The 6,000-nt window shown below is 44.9% G+C and overlaps 1 protein-coding gene across 2 annotated transcripts in view; it reads left to right on the forward strand.

Annotated features, from left to right (window-relative positions):
- The window catches only part of LOC113576062 (vacuolar protein sorting-associated protein 13B), a 219,085-nt gene that overhangs the window by 107,699 nt on the left and 105,386 nt on the right, over positions 1-6,000 (forward strand). The gene's annotated exons all lie outside the window — the stretch shown is intronic.

The raw sequence follows: 6,000 nt of genomic DNA on the forward strand, positions 1-6,000 counted from the left end.
AGTGTAAAAACCGTGGACGAACACACACACACACACACACACACACACACACACACACACACAGACAGAGTTGTAGTGGCTCCAGCGTTGGCCGACGGAGGTGATGAGGCGGTTTCAGGGTGGGGGTGCAGTATTCATCTGGGCTCCCTGCCTTTGCAGGTGCCACCTCTTACAGGAAACTCTTCCCACAGAATGGCCAGACAATGCTCTATCCATCCATTTATTATCCCTGTCTCCCATCCCTTCAAATCTCTCTCCCTCTCCCCTTTTCTCTGTATCTGTCTCTCAGTCTTTCTCTCTCTCTGTTTTAATCTGGAGAGTAGGGGAGGAAATGTTAATTCAGGTGCTCTGGCTGGGGACCAAAATTTATTTCTCTCTTTTCCTCTTTCGTCCACATCTATCCTTGACCAGCTTTATGACCACAGATGGATTTCCTTATGTGTGCAGTTATGTTTGTGTGTGTGCGTGTGTGTCGGAGGCAAACAGAGCGAGAGTGTTTCTGCTGTTCTCCCAAGAATGCTTTGGTGCATTGGAATAAGTGTGTTTCCACAGAAGGATTTCGTAGTCTAGGATCAGTCCAGTTACTGATCTGCAGTTCTCAAACTGACAGTCTTCTGTCTGTTTCTCAGTGGTCCTGTAGCCCTACAGGGACCCATTATCTGTGCTGACTCCCGACAGGCGGGTCTGTTAAGCAGGGCCGTTGTACGCAGGGTGCCACGGCTGTCAGTCACTCTCAATATTTAAAGACAAAACAAAACAAAAAAAAAACCCCAAAACCCATGCCTTAACAAAAAAAAAACAAAAAAAAGCCCCAAAAAAACCCCAACATACTTTTCCATGAAAACATTTGAATTCAGTTTGGGGTAAAAAGTGTGGGATTTGTTGAGTTGGAGTGTTTCCCCCCGCTCTGCTGTAGATCTTGCGTAATGGGTCTTAGCCGTGTGCGGCAGTACTGAATGCACACACACCTCTCCTTGTGGCCCACGACCTGCTCATGGAAAATGGCTGTAATCAGACTATATTTAGGCAAAACTCAGAATAACTTCTACTGAGTTTTCATATTTAGAGTGAAGGTCATATCCAGTGCATCAGGGGACGCGAGTACCTGAAGGCCAACTCTCCGCTTCTGTCTGTGTGACCTAACTCACCCTCTTGTTTCGCTAGCGTGCTCTGTGTTAGCAATGCGAGGAATGAAACCATACGTTTTATTCAGTGAGAACATGACCTCGGGCTTAATGTGGTAGTAACATCTAGCAGCAAAGCAACCAAATGTCTCATCTGGTAGAAACAGTGTCTTACAGTGTCAGTGTCAAGATCATATAATTAGACGATTAAAACTGTTGTAATGTTTTGTTAACATGATGAAGAAACCTATTTGCTTGGACCTGAACCTGAAAGCTTGTCTGTATCAGGATCAGTCTTTATATCTGCTCCACATTTTGCTTCCAGTTCTATAACTGCTTACACTTGCTTTCCAGTCCTTCAGAGCTAAACCCAGTTCTGAGAACCTTCCTGTCTGTTCAGGGTCCAACAGAAAACGATGATCTCTCCGAAATGTGAGCCCCGCGTGTACACACACTGAGGTCCCAGTGGCATGGACATTCGTCTGGCTATAAGCACACTTTCCACCCTGAATCACTGCGTGGTCATGCTCGAGCGCCTGGACACACATTGACCTGTCCTCTCTCACACACACATTCACTGAATAAGGAGTCATTGGTTTTGGCAGAGCGATGGCTTTCACACAGATGGGAGGTTCTGACCTCAGTGGTCATACATGCTCTTCATCAGTCCTCCTCCTCATCTGCCTGCCAGCACCCTCCAGCAGCTCTGACTCACTGGCCTTCAAGCGTGACTATGCTCTGTTCTCTTACTTGCTCACACTCCCTCGCGTTCTCTCACTCTGTCTCACACACGCAAACTGCTACTTTTTGCATTCAATTTCAGTGCTCATTCTCATTCGAATGCTGGCACTGATGAAGTTGAGTGCCTGCCTGATGCTGTAGAGCTGTCTGCATAAAGTGCATAACCTCCCACTGTAGTGACTCTGCAGTTGTGTACATTAATTCCCACTGTAGTGACTCTGCAGTTGTGTACCTTAACTCCCATTGTAGTGACTCTGCAGTTGTGTACATTAATTCCCACTGTAGTGACTGTGCAGTTGTGTAACTCCCACTGTAGTGACTCTGCAGCTGTGTGCAGCTGTGTGCAGTTGTGTAACTCCCACTGTAGTGACTTTGCAGTTGTGTGCATTAACTCTCACTGTAGTGACCCTGCATTTGTTTACGTTAACTCCCACTGTATTGACTCTGCAGTTGTGTGCATTAACTCCCACTGTATTGGCTCTGCAGTTGTGTGCATTAACTCCCACTGTATTGACTCTGCAGTTGTGTGCATTAACTCCCACTGTAGTGACTCTGCAGTTGTGTACATTATCTCACATAGTAGTGACTCTGCAGTTGTGTACATTATCTCACATAGTATTGACTCTGCGGTTGTGTACATTATCTCACATAGTAGTGACTCTGCGGTTGTGTGCATTAACTCCCACTGTAGTGACTCTGCAGTTGTTTACATTAACTCCCACTGTAGTGACTCTGCAGTTGTGTGCATTAACTCCCACTGTAGTGACTCTGCAGTTGTTTACATTAACTCCCACTGTAGTGAGACTGCAGTTGTGTACGTTAACTCCCACTGTACTGACTCTGCAGTTGTGTGCATTAACTCCCACTGTAGTGACTCTGCAGTTGTGTACGTTAACTCCCACTGTACTGACTCTGCAGTTGTGTGCATTAACTCCCACTGTAGTGACTCTGCAGTTGTGTACGTTAACTCCCACTGTAGTGACTCTGCAGTTGTGTGCATTAACTCCCACTGTACTGACTCTGCAGTTGTGTGCGTTAACTCCCACTGTACTGACTCTGCAGTTGTGTGCATTAACTCCCACTGTAGTGACTCTGCAGTTGTGTGCATTAACTCCCACTGTACTGACTCTGCAGTTGTGTGCGTTAACTCCCACTGTAGTGACTCTACAGTTGTGTGCATTAACTCCCACTGTAGTGACTCTGCAGTTGTGTGCATTAACTCCCACTGTAGTGACTCTGCAGTTGTGTGCATTAACTCCCACTGTAGTGACTCTGCAGTTGTGTGCATTAACTCCCACTGTAGTGGTCATCTTTGTCTTACTCCTTAGAACAATGCTTGGAGACGTGCTTGGTAGAGACATGCTACCTAGCAAGCTGATCCACCGAAAGTGCCACAGCATTAGTCTACTTTGTGCTTTACGTTTAAATTTGTTGGTTAAAGCCAGAGCTAAGAATAAATGGTAAACATATATTTCTTTCCATGTCTTGTTTAGGCGGATTTTGTAGCAATGGGGACACTTTAGGTTGGTTGACTAGTTTTTATGTTGGGTCAAGAATAATAATCTGTGTCACTATTGACATGGGCACACTGTCAACCAGCACAAAAGGGATCCATGTTAACCAAAATGGTGCTCTGTCACTCAACCCAAACATTTATTTTTCTGGTGTCATGAATGCAAATGGAGTATGCCAAATAAAATATGACTCAGATTGTTATTTCCCCTTTAGCAATTTTATCTGCACTACTAGTCACTTACCACACACAGGCTGTAAGCGGTTTGGTGGAGAGAGTTGTTTGTTTAGGTCTGAAATGCAGAAATAATGTCTAGAAGTCTAGTAGTACACAGCCTTAATAGTCCAGAAGTACTTAGCCACATCACTTTCCTACACACTTACTGAGCCTACTTATGGTAGTATAAAAGGGGTATTAGAATGTTGAGGGGTGTCTGAAAATGGAGTATTAGGGTTAGAAGTTAGTTGAATGTAGTGGCCTTCTGACTGTGTGGATATATTGATGGATATTAGATGTATACAATGTATTAAATGGCTAGTTTTGGCTGACAGGGCTTTGGGAGCAGGGCGCTTGTGAAACGGCAAAAATGCACATTGTTTCTTATAACACTTCTGATTTCTACAAGCACCGAACACAGGGATCCGGGGACCTTAGGCAGCCATTCAAAGACAGCCTTAACGAAGTGCCAGCTCGCTGATCTGAGTCCAGCTGTAGAAAACAGAAATAAAGTAACAATCCCAGCGAGCTAAAATCCTGCATGGTCACCAGCTTTTGACCACTGACACAACGGTGCATTTTACGTCTTCAATGTGAAAAATTCAGCATTTTGACAAACATGGTCATCCCATATGTAATTATAATATAGGAAAAGTCGTGCTAGTTGAAAAATTGTGACTTGTCCTTCTTGATGGCTGCTGTTTCTGACAAATATAGAGCAGACAGTAAGATATTCAATCAGGGGTGGAACAGCTCCTCCATGCTCAGGGAACACACTCTTCTTACTGGTGTGTGAACGCACCCTTCTTACTGGTGTGTGAACGTACTCTTCTTACTGGTGTGTGAACGCACCCTTCTTACTGGTGTGGGAAAACACTCTTCTTAGTGGAGTGCAAACACTCTTCTTAGCAGTGTGGGAATACACTCTTCTTACTGGTGTGTGAACACACTCTTCTTACTGGTGTTTGAACGCACCCTTCTTACTGGTGTGTGAACGCACCTTTCTTACTGGTGTGTGAACGCACCCCTCTTACTGGTGTGTGAACGTACTCCTCTTACTGGTGTGTGAACGTACTCCTCTTACTGGTGTGTGAACACACTCTTCTTACTGGAGTGCAAACACTCTTCTTAGCAGTGTGGGAATACACTCTTCTTTGCGGTGTTTGAATACACTTTTCTTACTGGTGTGTGAACGCACCCTTCTTACTGGTGTGTGAACGCACCCTTCTTACTGGTGTGTGAACGCACCCTTCTTACTGGTGTGTGAACGCACCCTTCTTACTGGTGTGCAAATACACTCTTCTTAGTGGTGTGGGAATACGCTCGCCTTTAGTGGTGTGGGAACACACTCTTCTTACTGGTGTGCAAATACACTCTTCTTACTGGTGTGCAAATACACTCTTCTTAGTGGTGTGGGAATACACTCGTCTTTAGTGGTGTGGGAATACGCTCGCCTTTAGTGGTGTGGGAACACACTCTTCTTACTGGTGTGCAAATACACTCTTCTTAGTGGTGTGGGAACACACTCTTCTTAGCGGTGTGGGAATGCACTCTTCTTACTGGTGTGCAAATACACTCTTCTTAGTGGTGTGGGAACACACTCTTAGTGGTGTGGGAACACACTCTTCTTAGCGGTGTGGGAATGCACTCTTCTTGGTGTGCAAATACACTCTTCTTAGCGGTGTGGGAACACACTCTTCTTACTTGTGTGTGCCACTCAGTTACATATGTTGCCTGAACATGCGTAGCAGTGGTCGCATCATAACCAGACTCTTTCAGAGAGTCAGTAATTTAGTGTTTTTTTTCTCTCTACACACAATGCTTCTACATGATTTGGTCATCAGCCCTTTTGGAGAAACGTCAGGCCGTTTTTATGATTAGAAGCAGTCCGGGTGAAACAGAACTGTGTGTGTATAGAGTATTTCCACACGGCTTCTTTTTGAGGACTGGAGGTGTTTTTACATGTGGTGTGTGAAGGACACAGATGTTTTAAAGCAGAACAGTGTAACATTATTCCATACTGCAGGTGAGGTGTGTGTGTGTGTGTGTGTGTGTGTGTGTGTGTGTGTGTGTATAAAATCTGTAGCTGCTGCAACAGACATATCTATAGTGTGTGTGTGCGTGCGTGCGCATGTGTGTAGAGTACATCAAAGCGGTATCCAATGTGTTGGTGTGTGAATGCACTCTGGTTTCACATGGATCTTTGAACACTTAAGCAAAGAGGAAACTGCATTAGACAAGCATGTAACAATATATCCCCCTCTCTGGCACACACTTCACACTGCCTTCCACATTTGACTGTTCTGTCCCATGAAGTTAAGTGTGCGTGGTGCGTTCCCTTATTGTCACGTGTCACGTTTTGCACACAGCTCCTACCATCCCATTATCTGCTTAAGGTTAAAGTGA

This window comes from Electrophorus electricus, chromosome 5 (genome assembly GCF_013358815.1).
Source record: "Electrophorus electricus isolate fEleEle1 chromosome 5, fEleEle1.pri, whole genome shotgun sequence".
Lineage (NCBI taxonomy): Eukaryota > Metazoa > Chordata > Actinopteri > Gymnotiformes > Gymnotidae > Electrophorus > Electrophorus electricus.